The following is a 21,712-nucleotide window of genomic DNA, read 5'->3' as shown; positions in this document are numbered from 1 at the left end:
ATAGCAATTAGTGTGTGATGGCTGGGGTGGGAGGGATGCAGGGGCGCACTTTGCTGTCTCTGCCTTGGGAGCTGAAGGACCTTGTCCCGGCTCTACCCGGCGGTGCGCGTCATTGACTTGTGCGCAATGATGTGTGCTGCCAGGCCTAACGCTTGTGCACTGCTGCTGACCCAGATCAGCTTTTGCTGGCTCCTAGGAGAGAGCAGAGGGGGATGGAAGTGAATGTGGAGGGGGGGGGGGGGCAGTGGGCATGAGGACTACTCACTGTACCTGCTTCAATTCTGATTGGCCAATTTTACTACTTCCATGCAGTATGAGGTTTGAGGCTTAAGTGCCTCTTTAAAGGACTTACGACGAGGCGAAATTAAGAAAAAAAGTTAATCACCTGCCTCATCTTTTAAGGCACGGAGGACGCTGTCCGCACCCTCCGTGCCGATCTGCCGGGTCCCCCCGCTCATTAGCCCCCCGGGCCGGCTGCCGACCCCACGGCCCGGGTCGGGCTCTCCTGCCTCTCGTAAAATGGCCGCTTGCTCTGGCCGCGGCTGCATAGCGTGGATCGGGGGGGATGGCCCTAGAGCTGCGCAGCCGCACTCGCGGCTATGCGGACTGCGCAGCCGCAGCCAGAGCAAGCGGCCATTTTACGAGAGGCAGGAGAGCTCGACCCGGGCCGTGGGGTCGGCAGCCGGCCCGGGGGGCTAATGAGCGGGGGGACCCGGCGGATCGGCACAGAGGGCGCGGACGGCGTCCTCCGTGCCTTAAAAGATGAGGCAGGTGATTAACTTTTTTTCTTAACTTCGCCTCGTAAGTCCTTTAAAGCAGATCTGAGATGAAAAACTAACTATAACAAGTAACTTGTCTATATATCTTATCTAAAGTTTAGATAGTTTACACAGCATATCTAGCTGCAAACAGCTTCAAACGTTTATGATTATTTATTCCTGTGATACAATGAGGGCAGCCATGTTCTGTTTGTCACATTGTCACAGGCTAAGGGCTGGAGATGCTATCAGCTTGCCTGTGTGTAAATGTAGTCCCCTCTCCTCCTCCATCCTCCCCTCTACCTCTGAAATCAATGTCTAGTAACAACCTCCTCCTCCTCCTGCCCAGACTGAGCTCCCATAAGCCCTTGCTACAGTGCCAAGGCACAATAGGAGCTGTGGGCGAGGCCTGTTTAGTTTTAGGGAATTTAGAGTATTAAAACAAAACAAAGTATTTGGCTTGAGGAATGCCCCATAAACTATATGAAAGGAACACAATTATGCAATGAGTAAAAGTTTATCTCGGATCCACGTTAAGTTTTGGGTAGGTTGGAAAATGAGAAGCGCCTTTAAAGACCCTTGATGTGACAGAAAATGAGAGAATGTATCTAGGATCCCGCAACTGAAAATTTAAAATGCAAATAAACTTTTTTATTGTTGATTGTGTCCTCACTTTTATAACAGTCCGGTATAACAGGGAGGTAGAGTGTGTAATATGTAGCTGCTGTAGCCCCCTTCTGGTTACTTATATTTTATTTAGTGACTTCAGATCCAGATAGACATCTGCTGATGGTTGTGTAGCCTTAGGGCTTCTTTCCATTGAAGCGCAGAGCCCAGTGGCTACACGTCACACTCGGCGGATGAGCGGGGCTTGCGACGGGCTAAAGCACCCCGAAATGCAGCAAACCATGAGCGATTCAGCGCTGAATCACCGTGCATGAATGGTAATGGCAGACAGTGCAGTCTATGCACTGTCTGCTGTCCCTGCGATTGCATTTCCATAAGTGTACATAAAAGTTCACTATATGGAAACGAGCCCTTATTTTGTATTTAGTGCCAGTAGAGAGGGTTAGCACACAGCTGACTTCCATGCATCCAGATTTGCTTGCCAATGCTGTCCCTTTCTTCTGTATCAATACAAATGTCTCTCAATTTCTGTTTTTGCCTAGAAAAAGTGTGATCACCTGACCAGTCTCCTCTTCTTCCTCCTACCCTAGACCGCTCCGCAATGTTCATCCCACTGGCATTCTGGGACATACAAATCTGCCATGGCACTCTATGGGGCTCTACATCATTACCTTTGGATGCAGCCCCTGGCTCACCAGAAACAAGATACACTGAGGACAACATTATCTCTGAGAAAAAAAAGGTATGAAAGACCATCTTTGAGTAAAACAAAGCAGAAAAAAATGAATACCTTAAGGCCCCTGTCCCCCCCCCCCCCCCCCCCGCCCACACCGCACAGGTTTACTGGGAGATATCCAGATAGCAACTATCCGGGCATCTCCCGGATCCGGATTTGAGCAGCACTGTTCACATGCACACATCTAAATTCAGAATTGCAGCCTATTGAAATCAATAGGCTGCTTCACAATTTGTGTGCATGAAGAAAAACAGAAGCACTGCTTTTCTTCTTTCTCTGCCTGAAAGAGGTAATATTGTATTATGCAACTAAAGGTGCCCATACATCAGGCTATTTGGCGGTCCATTGACCAACCAATTCGATTATTATCGAATTGGTTGAAAATCAGTGCCGTCAAGTGCAGACCCAATCGATGATACAACCCATTTAAGACCGAAAGTTGGTTGCTCGGGTGTGCGGCGGTATGGCGGCCGATTTTGAAATGAGCACGAAACCCCCGCCGCTGCCGCCTTAATGTATAAATGTGCCCACTTGTGTGTGCATTTATACATTACCTGTCCTGTAGCAGCCTCCTCACGGTGTCTGTAACCTCCGGGTAGCCTCCGTACACGCCACCAGCGCACAGCGTGTAACGCCAGACACTATGCGCCAGTGGCGTGTACAGAGAGCCGCTCGGACGTTACGGACACCGCGCAGAGGCTGCTAGAGGACAGGTAATTCATAAATGCACACACTGGGGGGGCACATTTATACATTAGGAGGGCAGCAGCGGGGCGGACGCGGTGGGCACAGCCGATTCCCTTAAGATTTCATGCTTAAATCGGACGGGAATTGGCCTGCAGTATATGGGCAGCTTTGGTTAACAGACAAATTTATCTAATCAGATTCGATTAGAGTTCAATTTGTCTCTTTGTCGAATCTGCCCATGATCTCCTGATGTATGGGCACCTTAACAGTTTTTCTCCAGTCAGGACCCAGTGCGACTACTGATAAGGAATTACAGCCATAAACTACTTTACTCTAGGAAGCCCAGTTCTCTGCCAGGAGAGGATAGAAATAAAAAAAGGTCAATATTTCATAGTGGCTCAACAGAGTACTAGTGGCTGGATAGTGTACTGGTTAAGGGCACTGCCTTTGACATGGGAGACCAGGGTTAGAATCCTGGCTAGGGTCAGTACCTATTCAGTAAGGATTTCAAGGCAAGACTCCCTAACACTGCAGGGTGGCCTCTTGAATGCGTCCCAGTGGTTGCAGCTCTTGAGCGCTTTGAGTCTGAAAGGAGAAAAGCGCTATATAAATGTTCGGATTATTATTATTATATATTTCAGCACTCTAAGGCAGGGGTCCCCAACCACCGGGCCGCGGCCCACTGCCGGTCCGTTGGCAGTTTCCAGCTGGGCCGCGGCGGGTCTGTCATCTTGCCCCTGGTCCCCCCCCCCCCGCGCCCGCCACTTCTGTTACATTATGTGCGGGCGGCCGCTTCCGGATTCCCCCAGGATGCATATCGCCGCTACAGGAAGCCGCTGCCCCGCCTCCTTCCCTCCTTACAGCAGACGCAAGACGCGCTGCTGTTATAGGAGGAGATAGTACTGCATGCATGAAGGAGAGCGGCGCCTGGGGGAATCCGGAAGCGGCCGCCCGCCCGCTCATAAGGTAACAGAAGCGGCGGCCGCGTGGGCACCACCTACCTATACTGGGCACTTTACTAGCCATGCTGGGCACTATACTAGCCATGCTGGGCACTATACTAGCCATGCTGGGACACTATACTAGCCATGCTGGGACACTATACTAGCCATGCTGGGACACTATACTAGCTATAGCTGGGCACTGTACTAGCCATGCTGGGCACTATACTAGCCATACTGGGGTAACCATACTAGCCATGCTGGGCACTTTACTAGCCATACTGGGGCACTATACTAGCTATACTGGGGTAACTATACTAGCCTAGCCATGCTGGGCACTTTACTAGCCATACTGGGGCACTATACTGGGCACTTTACTAGCTATACTGGGGCACTACCTACCCATACTGGACACTATATTAGCTATACTGGGCGCTATACTAGGGCACTACTGACCCATACTGGGACTATACTAGGTATACTGGTCACAATACTAGCTATACTGGGGTAACTATACTAGCCATACTGGGGCAACTAAACTCCCTATACTGAGGCAACTATGCTAGCTATGCCGCCGCACCCCAGCCCCTCCCCCCGTAACCCGCTGCGCACGACACTGTCCACTAGGTCGCGCGCGCAGTAACCCGCCCCCACCATATTTATAAATATGGCAGCCTCCATGTGCTGCTTTTATCATAATTTAGGCTTCGTCTTTTAATGGCGCCCAAATTACTGACTGAGCGCTGCTATAGCCGTAATTCACATGGCACCTATTGCAGCACCCAAATCTCCAGCGCTGTTCTTGCCCGATTACCCCTGAGACTGATCCCCGTCCGTCCAGGAAACTGCATACTGCATTAGAGGACCCTTTGTTTCTCATAAATCTACCCCCTTCGGGTCCCGAACCAGCTGCAGAGCGAACTCACCTGTCCGGCGACACGCTCCTCCATCAGTCCATGCGCTGCTGTCTTCCTCTCTGCAGGGGCGCCTCTGCACCGTGACCTGGCGGTATGTTGTTATGTAATAATATGCCATGAAGAGGCAGCTAGAGGAAAGACGGGAGCACACATACTGACGGAGGAGCGAGCCGGCCGGACAGGGGAGTTCACTTTGCAGCTGAACACTCTGCAGAGTACAAGAAAGTTGGGGAGACCTGGGGGTGTGGCAGCGGGCTCAGGGGCCCTTAGCTTTACCCTATGAAAATGCCGGCTCTGGGTTTGTGAGGCTGAACCTGAATTTTGCAGAAGCTAAACAGATATGGGAGCTGCAGAGTTACACCGCCGACAGATAACGCATCTTAATTGTACAGTTGTTCTGCACTCTCTATTAGTCGCTGTGCATTTTCCTGCACATTTGTATGTATTGGGCCATAATGCATAAAAAGTATATGCAGCAGTGCGTTGTGAAAAGCTTTTATTTAAAGGGATGCTGAGCAGTCGTAAAAAATTAAATTAATACTCACCTGGGGCTTCCTCCAGCCCACCATAGGCTGCAAGGTCCCCCGGTGTCCTACTGGCTCCTCTCCCAGCCCTGCTGGTGGCTCTGTTAATGGCGACTTTTGGGCTGAAAGTTGTCCGTATACTTCCAGGAAGACCATGCTCTGCGTCCTCATGCCAGCCGCTACGCATCATCACGCTGGCCGGAGTGACAGTCCTGCGTCAGACTGTAACATTGGCCGTCATGCTGACACAGAACGTGGACTTACTGGAAGTATATGGACAACTTTCAGCCCAAAAGTCACTGTTAACGGAGCCACCAGCAGGACTGGGAAAACAGTTCAGCTGAGGATGGGAGTGGCTACCAAAAACCAGGCCTGCTGCAATGCATAGATGCTGCCAGGTACACACTTTCATGAAGTCAAGAGGACCCTGGGGGACCTCGCAGCCTACAGTGGGCTGGAGGAAGCCCCAGGTAAGTACCAATTTCATTTTTAATTCAGGGTCCCTTTAAAACACATAGATGCAGGGCTGGTTTACACTGAATCAGCTGCTTTCAGCTATATCGCAATGTACAATTAATGCTCAGTGCAGGTAAAGGAATTTTCCATGTTTCCCTAAAGCCCGGTACACACTTTCAATCTTGATTGGCCAATCACTGACCAATTTTATCATCTCCATGTAGTATGAGTTTCAACAGATATTGAAAACTACGAACAGATTGGGTAGGTAATCTCTCATTACTACACCCATTTGGTAAAATTGGTCAGTGATTGGCCAATCATAATTGAAAGTGTGTATCTGGCAGTTTACATCTATGTTTTTGGTAGCCACTCCCATCCTTAGCTGAACTGTTTTCAGCTAAGGATGCCAGCAAAATGTTGCACGCAGTGCACTTTTGCGATATACGCACATCACAGGCACTGCAAGGATTTACCGCAGTGCTTTGCTGAATACAGGCTATCAGCAAAGAGCAGAAAAACTACTTATTAAAGCACCCCAAGTGTGAACTGGCCCTTAAGAGAACTTTATTGGTGATTACAAATTGTTGCAACCTGCAGAGTAGAACTAAAGGTGCGTACACACATGCGACTATAGTCGTTTGTAACGATCGTTCCCCGATCTTTACCAACGACGATCGTTACAAAAAACGAACCACCGACTATTAAGTCTAACGACGAACGAGCCAAATCGCTACAAAAGAAAGTTCTGTCTCGGCGGATTTTAACCAACGACGATCGTTTGCAAAAGTAGTACATCGTTGGAAACGATCGTTTGTACCAGGCTGGACATGCGCATTTCACTTTTTCTCCAGGGAACTTTACAATTTTATGCGCAGGCGCATTAAGTGCTTTTACGTGGTGTAACGTTCGTTCTAACGATGTGATCGTTACACACTTTTTAGAACTAACTTTACTCCGGTCGTTCTTTCGTCAATTAAAAGATCGTTCGTCGTTAACAACGAACGATCGTTGTCGCATGTGTGTACGTAGCATTAGGGGCATATTTAAAATGATTTAAATATACCATCAAATTCTAATAATGGCCTCCTCCTCCCCATAGCCATACCAATCCTCACCAAAAAGGTACAAAGCAAAGAAATGCAAACAAAACAAAAAAAGACGCAGGCCAACAATTGTAATTCTGGAAAATACCAATTGCACTAGCAAAAACACGGCAATGCAATTTACATGTTCATTGCCGTGCTGTTGCTATTGGAAAAATGTAAACGATACAATTTTTAAATCGAAACATGCTTAATAAAAAAGGGCGCTAATTAGTTAATTTCCATCTAAGATAGTTTATTATATTCTTTTTTTAACAGAGTCCTTTGGCTAATCCAGTTGGCTAAAACTAAATCACATTTTGGCCAATAGGATTGTAAGCCGGCCCACCATGGTAAGGTAGACTCTATTAGGTCGGGTAATGGAATGGGAGTGAGAGAGGAATAGGGGATAGCGTTTTGGAGAGGGAAGATGGGGATAGGTGGTCTTAAGGGGTACTACTCTTACACCATCAAGTGCAAAGTTGGGGAACACAACGACCACTTTATAGATGATTGGGATCCAGCTGGTCCCCCTTAGGCCGGGTTCAACACTTGGATTGCAAAAGGCAAATCGCAATCACCTATGGAGTGTAATTGCATTTCTACCAAGCAATTGTGGTTCCATGTTACAGTGATTGCGTTTTTCTGTCTCATTCCAGAGAATGAGAATGGCTTCTAACTGCCAGCAAAATGTTGCACGCAGTGAACTTTTGCGATATACGCACATCACAGGCACTGCAAGGATTTACCGCAGTGCTTTGCTGAATAACGGCTATCAGCAAAGAGCAGAAAAACTACCTATTAAAGCACCCCAAGTGTGAACTGGCCCTTAAGAGAACTTTATTGGTGATTGCAAATTGTTGCAACCTGCAATGTAGAACTCAGGGGCGTATTTAAAATGATTTAAATATACCCCCAAATTCTAATAATGGCCTCATCCTCCCAATAGCCATACCAATCCTCACCAAAAAGGTACAAAGCATAGACATGCAAACAAAACAAAAAAAGATGCAGGCCAACAATTGTAATTCTGGAAAATACCAATTGCACTAGCAAAAACCCGGCAATGCAATTCACATGTTCATCGCCGTGCTGTTGCTATTGGAAAAATGTAAACGATACAATTTTTAAATCGAAACATGCTTAATAAAAAAGGGCGCGAATTAGTTAATCTCCATCTAAGATAGTTTATTATATTCTTTTTTTAACAGAGTCTTTTGGCTAATCCAGTTGACTAAAACTAAATCACATTTTGGCCAATAGGATTGTAAGCCGGCCCACCATGGTAAGGTAGACTCTATTAGGGCGGGTTAGGTGATGGGAGTGAGAGAGGAATAGGGGATAGCGTTTTGGAGAAGGAAGATGGGGATAGGTGGTCTTAAGGGGTACCACTCTTAAACCATTAAGTGCAAAGTCGGGGAACACAACGACCACCTGATAAATAATTGGGATCCAGCTGGTCCCCCTTAGGCCGGGTTCAACACTGGGATCACAAAAGGCAAATCGCAATCACCTATGGAGTGTAATTGCATTTCTACCAAGCAATTGTGGCTCCATGTTGCAGTGATTGCGTTTTTCGGTCTCATTCCAGAGAATGAGAATGGCGTTCTAACTGCCAGCAAAATGTTGCACGCAGTGCACTTTTGCGAAATACGCAAATACAATTTTTAAATCGAAACATGCTTAATAAAAAAGGGCGCTAATTAGTTAATTTCCATCTAAGATAGTTTATTATATTCTTTTTTTAACAGACTCCTTTGGCTAATCCAGTTGGCTAAAACTAAATCACATTTTGACCAATAGGATTGTAAGCCGGCCCACCATGGTAAGGTAGACTCTATTAGGGCGGGTTAGGTAATGGGAGTGATAGAGGAATAGGGGATAGCGTTTTGGAGAAGGAAGATTGGGATAGGTGGTCTTAAGGGGTACCACTCTTACACCATCAAGTGCAAAGTCGGGGAACACAACGACCACCTGATAAATAATTGGGATCCAGCTGGTCCCCCTTAGGCCGGGTTCAACACTGGGATCGCAAAAGGCAAATTGCAATCGCCTATGGAGTGTAATTGCGTTTCTACCAAGCAATTGTGGCTCCATGTTGCAGTGATTGAGTTTTTCGGTCACATTCCAGAGAATGAGAATGGCGTTCTAACTGCCAGCAAAATGTTGCACGCAGTGCACTTTTGCGATATACGCACATCACAGGCACTGCAAGGATTTACCGCAGTGCTTTGCTGAATACCGGCTATCAGCAAAGAGCAGAAAAACTACTTATTAAAGCACCCCAAGTGTGAACTGGCCCTTAAGAGAACTTTATTGGTGATTACAAATTGTTGCAACCTGCAATGTAGAACTCAGGGGCGTATTTAAAATGATTTAAATATACCCCCAAATTCTAATAATGGCCTCCTCCTCCCCATAGCCATACCAATCCTCACCAAAAAGGTACAAAGCATAGAACTGCAAACAAAACAAAAAAAGATGCAGGCCAACAATTGTAATTCTGGAAAATACCAATTGCACTAGCAAAAACCCGGCAATGCAATTCACATGTTCATCGCCGTGCTGTTGCTATTGGCAAAATGGGAACGATACAACTTTTAAATCGAAACGTGCTTAATAAAAAAGGGCCCTAATTACTTAATCTCCATCTAAGATAGTTTATTATATTCTTTTTTTAACAGAGTCCTTTGGCTAATCCAGTTGGCTAAAACTAAATCACATTTTGGCCAATAGGATTGTAAGCCGGCCCACCATGGTAAGGTAGACTCTATTAGGGCGGGTTAGGGAATAGGAGTGAGAGGAATAGGGGATAGCGTTTTGGAGAGGGAAGATGGGGATAGGTGGTCTTAAGGGGTACCACTCTTACACCATCAAGTGCAAAGTCGGGGAACACAGCGACCACCTGATAAATAATTGGGATCCAGCTGGTCCCCCTTAGGCCGGGATCAACACTGGGATCGCAAAAGGCAAATCGCAATCGCCTATGGAGTGTAATTGCATATCTACCAAACAATTGTGGCTCCATGTTACAGTGATTGCGTTTTTCAGTCTCGTTCCAGAGAATGAGAATGGCTTCTAACTGCCAGCAAAATGTTGCACGCAGTGCACTTTTGCGATATACGCACATCACAGGCACTGCAAGGATTTACCGCAGTGCTTTGCTGAATACCGGCTATCAGCAAAGAGCAGAAAAACTACTTATTAAAGCACCCCAAGTGTAAACTGGCCCTTAAGAGAACTTTATTGGTGATTACAAATTGTTGCAACCTGCAGAGTAGAACTCAGGGGCATATTTAAAATGATTTAAATATACCCTCAAATTCTAATAATGGCCTCCTCCTCCCCATAGCCATACCAATCCTCACCAAAAAGGGTCAAAGCATAGAAACGCAAACAAAACAAAAAAAGATGCAGGCCAACAATTGTAATTCTGGAAAATACCAATTGCACTAGCAAAAACCCGGCAATGCAATTCACATGTTCATCGCCGTGCTGTTGCTATTGGCAAAATGGGAACGATACAATTTTTAAATCGAAACGTGCTTAATAAAAAAGGGCCCTAATTACTTAATCTCCATCTAAGATAGTTTATTATATTCTTTTTTAACAGAGTCCTTTGGCTAATCCAGTTGGCTAAAACTAAATCACATTTTGGCCAATAGGATTGTAAGCCGGCCCACCATGGTAAGGTAGACTCTATTAGGGCGGGTTAGGGAATAGGAGTGAGAGAGGAATAGGGGATAGCGTTTTGGAGAAGGAAGATGGGGATAGGTGGTCTTAAGGGGTACCACTCTTACACCATGAAGTGCAAAGTCGGGGAACACAGCGACCACCTGATAATTGGGATCCAGCTGGTCCCCCTTAGGCCGGGTTCAACACTGGGATCGCAAAAGGCAAATTGCAATCGCCTATGGAGTGTAATTGCATATCTACCAAGCAATTGTGGCTCCATGTTACAGTGATTGCGTTTTTCAGTCTCATTCCAGAGAATGAGAATGGCGTTCTAACTGCCAGCAAAATGTTACACGCAGTGCACTTTTGCGATATACGCACATCACAGGCACTGCAAGGATTTACCGCAGTGCTTTGCTGAATACCGGCTAACAGCAAAGAGCAGAAAAACTACTTATAAAAGCACCCCAAGTGTGAACTGGCCCTTAAGAGAACTTTATTGGTGATTACAAATTGTTGCAACCTGCAATGTAGAACTCAGGGGCGTATTTAAAATGATTTAAATATACCCCCAAATTCTAATAATGGCCTCCTCCTCCCCATAGCCATACCAATCCTCACCAAAAAGTTACAAAGCATAGAACTGCAAACAAAACAAAAAAAGATGCAGGCCAACAATTGTAATTCTGGAAAATACCAATTGCACTAGCAAAAACCCGGCAATGCAATTCACATGTTCATCGCCGTGCTGTTGCTATTGGAAAAATGTGAACGATACAATTTTTAAATCGAAACATGCTTAATAAAAAAGGTCGCTAATTAGTTAATCTCCATCTAAGATAGTTTATTATATTCTTTTTTTAACAGAGTCCTTTGGCTAATCCAGTTGGCTAAAACTAAATCACATTTTGGCCAATAGGATTGTAAGCAGGCCCACCATGGTAAGGTAGACTCTATTAGGGCGGGTTAGGTGATGGGAGTGAGAGAGGAATAGAGTATAGCGTTTTGGAGAGGGAAGAGGGGGATAGGTGGTCTTAAAGGGTTCCACTCTTACACCATCAAGTGCAAAGTCGGGGAACACAACGACCACCTGATAAATAATTGGGATCCAGCTGGTCCCCCTTAGGCCGGGTTCAATACTGGGATTGCAAAAGGCAAATCGCAATCACCTATGGAGTGTAATTGCATTTCTACCAAGCAATTGTGGCTCCATGTTACAGTGATTGCGTTTTTCTGTCTCATTCCAGAGAATGAGAATGGCTTCCAACTGCCAGCAAAATGTTGCACGCAGTGCACTTTTGCGATATACGCACATCACAGGCACTGCAAGGATTTACCGCAGTGCTTTGCTGAATACCGGCTATCAGCAAAGAGCAGAAAAACTACTTATTAAAGCAACCCAAGTGTAAACTGGCCCTTAAGAGAACTTTATTGGTGATTACAAATTGTTGCAACCTGCAGAGTAGAACTCAGGGGCATATTTAAAATGATTTAAATATACCCCCAAATTCTAATAATGGCCTCCTCCTCCCCATAGCCATACCAATCCTCACCAAAAAGGGTCAAAGCATAGAAACGCAAACAAAACAAAAAAAGATGCAGGCCAACAATTGTAATTCTGGAAAATACCAATTGCACTAGCAAAAACCCGGCAATGCAATTCACATGTTCATCGCCGTGCTGTTGCTATTGGCAAAATGGGAACGATACAATTTTTAAATCGAAACGTGCTTAATAAAAAGGGCCCTAATTACTTAATCTCCATCTAAGATAGTTTATTATATTCTTTTTTTAACAGAGTCCTTTGGCTAATCCAGTTGGCTAAAACTAAATCACATTTTGGCCAATAGGATTGTAAGCCGGCCCACCATGGTAAGGTAGACTCTATTAGGGCGGGTTAGGGAATAGGAGTGAGAGAGGAATAGGGGATAGCGTTTTGGAGAAGGAAGATGGGGATAGGTGGTCTTAAGGGGTACCACTCTTACACCATGAAGTGCAAAGTCGGGGAACACAGCGACCACCTGATAAATAATTGGGATCCAGCTGGTCCCCCTTAGGCCGGGATCAACACTGGGATCGCAAAAGGCAAATCGCAATCGCCTATGGAGTGTAATTGCATATCTACCAAGCAATTGTGGCTCCATGTTACAGTGATTGCGTTTTTCAGTCTCGTTCCAGAGAATGAGAATGGCGTTCTAACTGCCAGCAAAATGTTACACGCAGTGCACTTTTGCAATATACGCACATCACAGGCACTGCAAGGATTTACCGCAGTGCTTTGCTGAATACCGGCTATCAGCAAAGAGCAGAAAAACTACTTATAAAAGCACCCCAAGTGTGAACTGGCCCTTAAGAGAACTTTATTGGTGATTACAAATTGTTGCAACCTGCAATGTAGAACTCAGGGGCGTATTTAAAATGATTTAAATATACCCCCAAATTCTAATAATGGCCTCCTCCTCCCCATAGCCATACCAATCCTCACCAAAAAGGTACAAAGCATAGAACTGCAAACAAAACAAAAAAAGATGCAGGCCAACAATTGTAATTCTGGAAAATACCAATTGCACTAGCAAAAACCCGGCAATGCAATTCACATGTTCATCGCCGTGCTGTTGCTATTGGAAAAATGTAAACGATACAATTTTTAAATCGAAACATGCTTAATAAAAAAGGGCGCTAATTAGTTAATCTCCATCTAAGATAGTTTATTATATTCTTTTTTTAACAGAGTCCTTTGGCTAATCCAGTTGGCTAAAACTAAATCACATTTTGGCCAATAGGATTGTAAGCCGGCCCACCATGGTAAGGTAGACTCTATTAGGGCGGGTTAGGTGATGGGAGTGAGAGAGGAATAGAGTATAGCGTTTTGGAGAGGGAAGAGGGGGATAGGTGGTCTTAAAGGGTTCCACTCTTACACCATCAAGTGCAAAGTCGGGGAACACAACGACCACCTGATAAATAATTGGGATCCAGCTGGTCCCCCTTAGGCCGGGTTCAATACTGGGATTGCAAAAGGCAAATCGCAATCACCTATGGAGTGTAATTGCATTTCTACCAAGCAATTGTGGCTCCATGTTACAGTGATTGCGTTTTTCTGTCTCATTCCAGAGAATGAGAATGGCTTCTAACTGCCAGCAAAATGTTGCACGCAGTGCACTTGTGCGATATACGCACATCACAGGCACTACAAGGATTTACCGCAGTGCTTTGCTGAATACCGGCTATCAGCAAAGAGCAGAAAAACTACTTATTAAAGCACCCCAAGTGTAAACTGGCCCTTAAGAGAACTTTATTGGTGATTACAAATTGTTGCAACCTGCAGAGTAGAACTCAGGGGCATATTTAAAATGATTTAAATATACCCCCAAATTCTAATAATGGCCTCCTCCTCCCCATAGCCATACCAATCCTCACCAAAAAGGGTCAAAGCATAGAAACGCAAACAAAACAAAAAAAGATGCAGGCCAACAATTGTAATTCTGGAAAATACCAATTGCACTAGCAAAAACCCGGCAATGCAATTCACATGTTCATCGCCGTGCTGTTGCTATTGGCAAAATGGGAACGATACAATTTTTAAATCGAAACGTGCTTAATAAAAAGGGCCCTAATTACTTAATCTCCATCTAAGATAGTTTATTATATTCTTTTTTTAACAGAGTCCTTTGGCTAATCCAGTTGGCTAAAACTAAATCACATTTTGGCCAATAGGATTGTAAGCCGGCCCACCATGGTAAGGTAGACTCTATTAGGGCGGGTTAGGGAATAGGAGTGAGAGAGGAATAGGGGATAGCGTTTTGGAGAAGGAAGATGGGGATAGGTGGTCTTAAGGGGTACCACTCTTACACCATCAAGTGCAAAGTCGGGGAACACAGCGACCACCTGATAATTGGGATCCAGCTGGTCCCCCTTAGGCCGGGTTCAACACTGGGATCGCAAAAGGCAAATTGCAATCGCCTATGGAGTGTAATTGCATATCTACCAAGCAATTGTGGCTCCATGTTACAGTGATTGCATTTTTCAGTCTCATTCCAGAGAATGAGAATGGCGTTCTAACTGCCAGCAAAATGTTACACGCAGTGCACTTTTGCGATATACGCACATCACAGGCACTGCAAGGATTTACCGCAGTGCTTTGCTGAATACCGGCTATCAGCAAAGAGCAGAAAAACTACTTATAAAAGCACCCCAAGTGTGAACTGGCCCTTAAGAGAACTTTATTGGTGATTACAAATTGTTGCGAAATGCAATGTAGAACTCAGGGGCGTATTTTAAATGATTTAAATATACCCCCAAATTCTAATAATGGCCTCCTCCTCCCCATAGCCATACCAATCCTCACCAAAAAGGTACAAAGCATAGAACTGCAAACAAAACAAAAAAAGATGCAGGCCAACAATTGTAATTCTGGAAAATACCAATTGCACTAGCAAAAACCCGGCAATGCAATTCACATGTTCATCGCCGTGCTGTTGCTATTGGAAAAATGTGAACGATACAATTTTTAAATCGAAACATGCTTAATAAAAAAGGGCGCTAATTAGTTAATCTCCATCTAAGATAGTTTATTATATTCTTTTTTTAACAGAGTCCTTTGGCTAATCCAGTTGGCTAAAACTAAATCACATTTTGGCCAATAGGATTGTAAGCCGGCCCACCATGGTAAGGTAGACTCTATTAGGGCGGGTTAGGGAATAGGAGTGAGAGAGGAATAGGGGATAGCGTTTTGGAGAAGGAAGATGGGGATAGGTGGTCTTAAGGGGTACCACTCTTACACCATGAAGTGCAAAGTCAGGGAACACAGCGACCACCTGATAAATAATTGGGATCCAGCTGGTCCCCCTTAGGCCGGGATCAACACTGGGATCGCAAAAGGCAAATCGCAATCGCCTATGGAGTGTAATTGCATATCTACCAAGCAATTGTGGCTCCATGTTACAGTGATTGCGTTTTTCAGTCTCGTTCCAGAGAATGAGAATGGCGTTCTAACTGCCAGCAAAATGTTACACGCAGTGCACTTTTGCGATATACGCACATCACAGGCACTGCAAGGATTTACCGCAGTGCTTTGCTGAATACCGGCTATCAGCAAAGAGCAGAAAAACTACTTATAAAAGCACCCCAAGTGTGAACTGGCCCTTAAGAGAACTTTATTGGTGATTACAAATTGTTGCAACCTGCAATGTAGAACTCAGGGGCGTATTTTAAATGATTTAAATATACCCCCAAATTCTAATAATGGCCTCCTCCTCCCCATAGCCATACCAATCCTCACCAAAAAGGTACAAAGCATAGAACTGCAAACAAAACAAAAAAAGATGCAGGCCAACAATTGTAATTCTGGAAAATACCAATTGCACTAGCAAAAACCCGGCAATGCAATTCACATGTTCATCGCCGTGCTGTTGCTATTGGAAAAATGTGAACGATACAATTTTTAAATCGAAACATGCTTAATAAAAAAGGGCGCTAATTAGTTAATCTCCATCTAAGATAGTTTATTATATTCTTTTTTTAACAGAGTCCTTTGGCTAATCCAGTTGGCTAAAACTAAATCACATTTTGGCCAATAGGATTGTAAGCAGGCCCACCATGGTAAGGTAGACTCTATTAGGGCGGGTTAGGTGATGGGAGTGAGAGAGGAATAGAGTATAGCGTTTTGGAGAGGGAAGAGGGGGATAGGTGGTCTTAAAGGGTTCCACTCTTACACCATCAAGTGCAAAGTTGGGGAACACAACGACCACCTGATAAATAATTGGGATCCAGCTGGTCCCCCTTAGGCCGGGTTCAATACTGGGATTGCAAAAGGCAAATCGCAATCACCTATGGAGTGTAATTGCATTTCTACCAAGCAATTGTGGCTCCATGTTACAGTGATTGCGTTTTTCTGTCTCATTCCAGAGAATGAGAATGGCTTCTAACTGCCAGCAAAATGTTGCACGCAGTGCACTTTTGCGATATACGCACATCACAGGCACTGCAAGGATTTACCGCAGTGCTTTGCTGAATACCGGCTATCAGCAAAGAGCAGAAAAACTACTTATTAAAGCAACCCAAGTGTAAACTGGCCCTTAAGAGAACTTTATTGGTGATTACAAATTGTTGCAACCTGCAGAGTAGAACTCAGGGGCATATTTAAAATGATTTAAATATACCCCCAAATTCTAATAATGGCCTCCTCCTCCCCATAGCCATACCAATCCTCACCAAAAAGGGTCAAAGCATAGAAACGCAAACAAAACAAAAAAAAGATGCAGGCCAACAATTGTAATTCTGGAAAATACCAATTGCACTAGCAAAAACCCGGCAATGCAATTCACATGTTCATCGCCGTGCTGTTGCTATTGGCAAAATGGGAACGATACAATTTTTAAATCGAAACGTGCTTAATAAAAAGGGCCCTAATTACTTAATCTCCATCTAAGATAGTTTATTATATTCTTTTTTTAACAGAGTCCTTTGGCTAATCCAGTTGGCTAAAACTAAATCACATTTTGGCCAATAGGATTGTAAGCCGGCCCACCATGGTAAGGTAGACTCTATTAGGGCGGGTTAGGGAATAGGAGTGAGAGAGGAATAGGGGATAGCGTTTTGGAGAAGGAAGATGGGGATAGATGGTCTTAAGGGGTACCACTCTTACACCATGAAGTGCAAAGTCGGGGAACACAGCGACCACCTGATAAATAATTGGGATCCAGCTGGTCCCCCTTAGGCCGGGATCAACACTGGGATCGCAAAAGGCAAATCGCAATCGCCTATGGAGTGTAATTGCATATCTACCAAGCAATTGTGGCTCCATGTTACAGTGATTGCGTTTTTCAGTCTCGTTCCAGAGAATGAGAATGGCGTTCTAACTGCCAGCAAAATGTTACACGCAGTGCACTTTTGCGATATACGCACATCACAGGCACTGCAAGGATTTACCGCAGTGCTTTGCTGAATACCGGCTATCAGCAAAGAGCAGAAAAACTACTTATAAAAGCACCCCAAGTGTGAACTGGCCCTTAAGAGAACTTTATTGGTGATTACAAATTGTTGCAACCTGCAATGTAGAACTCAGGGGCGTATTTAAAATGATTTAAATATACCCCCAAATTCTAATAATGGCCTCCTCCTCCCCATAGCCATACCAATCCTCACCAAAAAGGTACAAAGCATAGAACTGCAAACAAAACAAAAAAAGATGCAGGCCAACAATTGTAATTCTGGAAAATACCAATTGCACTAGCAAAAACCCGGCAATGCAATTCACATGTTCATCGCCGTGCTGTTGCTATTGGAAAAATGTAAACGATACAATTTTTAAATCGAAACATGCTTAATAAAAAAGGGCGCTAATTAGTTAATCTCCATCTAAGATAGTTTATTATATTCTTTTTTTTAACAGAGTCCTTTGGCTAATCCAGTTGGCTAAAACTAAATCACATTTTGGCCAATAGGATTGTAAGCCGGCCCACCATGGTAAGGTAGACTCTATTAGGGCGGGTTAGGTGATGGGAGTGAGAGAGGAATAGAGTATAGCGTTTTGGAGAGGGAAGAGGGGGATAGGTGGTCTTAAAGGGTTCCACTCTTACACCATCAAGTGCAAAGTCGGGGAACACAACGACCACCTGATAAATAATTGGGATCCAGCTGGTCCCCCTTAGGCCGGGTTCAATACTGGGATTGCAAAAGGCAAATCGCAATCACCTATGGAGTGTAATTGCATTTCTACCAAGCAATTGTGGCTCCATGTTACAGTGATTGCGTTTTTCTGTCTCATTCCAGAGAATGAGAATGGCTTCTAACTGCCAGCAAAATGTTGCACGCAGTGCACTTTTGCGATATACGCACATCACAGGCACTGCAAGGATTTACCGCAGTGCTTTGCTGAATACCGGCTATCAGCAAAGAGCAGAAAAACTACTTATTAAAGCACCCCAAGTGTAAACTGGCCCTTAAGAGAACTTTATTGGTGATTACAAATTGTTGCAACCTACAGAGTAGAACTCAGGGGCATATTTAAAATGATTTAAATATACCCCCAAATTCTAATAATGGCCTCCTCCTCCCCATAGCCATACCAATCCTCACCAAAAAGGGTCAAAGCATAGAAACGCAAACAAAACAAAAAAAGATGCAGGCCAACAATTGTAATTCTGGAAAATACCAATTGCACTAGCAAAAACCCGGCAATGCAATTCACATGTTCATCGCCGTGCTGTTGCTATTGGCAAAATGGGAACGATACAATTTTTAAATCGAAACGTGCTTAATAAAAAAGGGCCCTAATTACTTAATCTCCATCTAAGATAGTTTATTATATTCTTTTTTTAACAGAGTCCTTTGGCTAATCCAGTTGGCTAAAACTAAATCACATTTTGGCCAATAGGATTGTAAGCCGGCCCACCATGGTAAGGTAGACTCTATTAGGGCGGGTTAGGGAATAGGAGTGAGAGAGGAATAGGGGATAGCGTTTTGGAGAAGGAAGATGGGGATAGATGGTCTTAAGGGGTACCACTCTTACACCATGAAGTGCAAAGTCGGGGAACACAGCGACCACCTGATAAATAATTGGGATCCAGCTGGTCCCCCTTAGGCCGGGATCAACACTGGGATCGCAAAAGGCAAATCGCAATCGCCTATGGAGTGTAATTGCATATCTACCAAGCAATTGTGGCTCCATGTTACAGTGATTGCGTTTTTCAGTCTCGTTCCAGAGAATGAGAATGGCGTTCTAACTGCCAGCAAAATGTTACACGCAGTGCACTTTTGCGATATACGCACATCACAGGCACTGCAAGGATTTACCGCAGTGCTTTGCTGAATACCGGCTATCAGCAAAGAGCAGAAAAACTACTTATAAAAGCACCCCAAGTGTGAACTGGCCCTTAAGAGAACTTTATTGGTGATTACAAATTGTTGCAACCTGCAATGTAGAACTCAGGGGCGTATTTAAAATGATTTAAATATACCCCCAAATTCTAATAATGGCCTCCTCCTCCCCATAGCCATACCAATCCTCACCAAAAAGGTACAAAGCATAGAACTGCAAACAAAACAAAAAAAGATGCAGGCCAACAATTGTAATTCTGGAAAATACCAATTGCACTAGCAAAAACCCGGCAATGCAATTCACATGTTCATCGCCGTGCTGTTGCTATTGGAAAAATGTGAACGATACAATTTTTAAATCGAAACATGCTTAATAAAAAAGGGCGCTAATTAGTTAATCTCCATCTAAGATAGTTTATTATATTCTTTTTTTAACAGAGTCCTTTGGCTAATCCAGTTGGCTAAAACTAAATCACATTTTGGCCAATAGGATTGTAAGCAGGCCCACCATGGTAAGGTAGACTCTATTAGGGCGGGTTAGGTGATGGGAGTGAGAGAGGAATAGAGTATAGCGTTTTGGAGAGGGAAGAGGGGGATAGGTGGTCTTAAAGGGTTCCACTCTTACACCATCAAGTGCAAAGTCGGGGAACACAACGACCACCTGATAAATAATTGGGATCCAGCTGGTCCCCCTTAGGCCGGGTTCAATACTGGGATTGCAAAAGGCAAATCGCAATCACCTATGGAGTGTAATTGCATTTCTACCAAGCAATTGTGGCTCCATGTTACAGTGATTGCGTTTTTCTGTCTCATTCCAGAGAATGAGAATGGCTTCTAACTGCCAGCAAAATGTTGCACGCAGTGCACTTTTGCGATATACGCACATCACAGGCACTGCAAGGATTTACCGCAGTGCTTTGCTGAATACCGGCTATCAGCAAAGAGCAGAAAAACTACTTATTAAAGCAACCCAAGTGTAAACTGGCCCTTAAGAGAACTTTATTGGTGATTACAAATTGTTGCAACCTGCAGAGTAGAACTCAGGGGCATATTTAAAATGATTTAAATATACCCCCAAATTCTAATAATGGCCTCCTCCTCCCCATAGCCATACCAATCCTCACCAAAAAGGGTCAAAGCATAGAAACGCAAACAAAACAAAAAAAGATGCAGGCCAACAATTGTAATTCTGGAAAATACCAATTGCACTAGCAAAAACCCGGCAATGCAATTCACATGTTCATCGCCGTGCTGTTGCTATTGGCAAAATGGGAACGATACAATTTTTAAATCGAAACGTGCTTAATAAAAAGGGCCCTAATTACTTAATCTCCATCTAAGATAGTTTATTATATTCTTTTTTTAACAGAGTCCTTTGGCTAATCCAGTTGGCTAAAACTAAATCACATTTTGGCCAATAGGATTGTAAGCCGGCCCACCATGGTAAGGTAGACTCTATTAGGGCGGGTTAGGGAATAGGAGTGAGAGAGGAATAGGGGATAGCGTTTTGGAGAAGGAAGATGGGGATAGGTGGTCTTAAGGGGTACCACTCTTACACCATGAAGTGCAAAGTCGGGGAACACAGCGACCACCTGATAAATAATTGGGATCCAGCTGGTCCCCCTTAGGCCGGGATCAACACTGGGATCGCAAAAGGCAAATCGCAATCGCCTATGGAGTGTAATTGCATATCTACCAAGCAATTGTGGCTCCATGTTACAGTGATTGCGTTTTTCAGTCTCGTTCCAGAGAATGAGAATGGCGTTCTAACTGCCAGCAAAATGTTACACGCAGTGCACTTTTGCGATATACGCACATCACAGGCACTGCAAGGATTTACCGCAGTGCTTTGCTGAATACTGGCTATCAGCAAAGAGCAGAAAAACTACTTATAAAAGCACCCCAAGTGTGAACTGGCCCTTAAGAGAACTTTATTGGTGATTACAAATTGTTGCAACCTGCAATGTAGAACTCAGGGGCGTATTTTAAATGATTTAAATATACCCCCAAATTCTAATAATGGCCTCCTCCTCCCCATAGCCATACCAATCCTCACCAAAAAGGTACAAAGCATAGAACTGCAAACAAAACAAAAAAAGATGCAGGCCAACAATTGTAATTCTGGAAAATACCAATTGCACTAGCAAAAACCCGGCAATGCAATTCACATGTTCATCGCCGTGCTGTTGCTATTGGAAAAATGTGAACGATACAATTTTTAAATCGAAACATGCTTAATAAAAAAGGGCGCTAATTAGTTAATCTCCATCTAAGATAGTTTATTATATTCTTTTTTTAACAGAGTCCTTTGGCTAATCCAGTTGGCTAAAACTAAATCACATTTTGGCCAATAGGATTGTAAGCAGGCCCACCATGGTAAGGTAGACTCTATTAGGGCGGGTTAGGTGATGGGAGTGAGAGAGGAATAGAGTATAGCGTTTTGGAGAGGGAAGAGGGGGATAGGTGGTCTTAAAGGGTTCTACTCTTAC

At 44.2% G+C, this 21,712-nt stretch overlaps 1 long non-coding RNA gene across 1 annotated transcript in view; it reads left to right on the top strand.

Moving 5' to 3' along the window:
* The first annotated feature begins 1,979 nt into the window (after positions 1-1,979).
* LOC137531624 (uncharacterized) overlaps positions 1,980-21,712 on the top strand; it is a 473,661-nt gene continuing 453,928 nt past the window's right edge. The window contains exon 1 of the long non-coding RNA XR_011023685.1: positions 1,980-2,127. This is a non-coding gene — a long non-coding RNA (uncharacterized lncRNA). The remainder of the gene's footprint in view (positions 2,128-21,712) is intronic.

The sequence above is a fragment of the Hyperolius riggenbachi genome, chromosome 9 (assembly GCF_040937935.1).
Source record: "Hyperolius riggenbachi isolate aHypRig1 chromosome 9, aHypRig1.pri, whole genome shotgun sequence".
Lineage (NCBI taxonomy): Eukaryota > Metazoa > Chordata > Amphibia > Anura > Hyperoliidae > Hyperolius > Hyperolius riggenbachi.
Note: the sequence above shows the minus strand (reverse complement) of the source record. Positions and strands in the feature narration are given on the sequence as shown.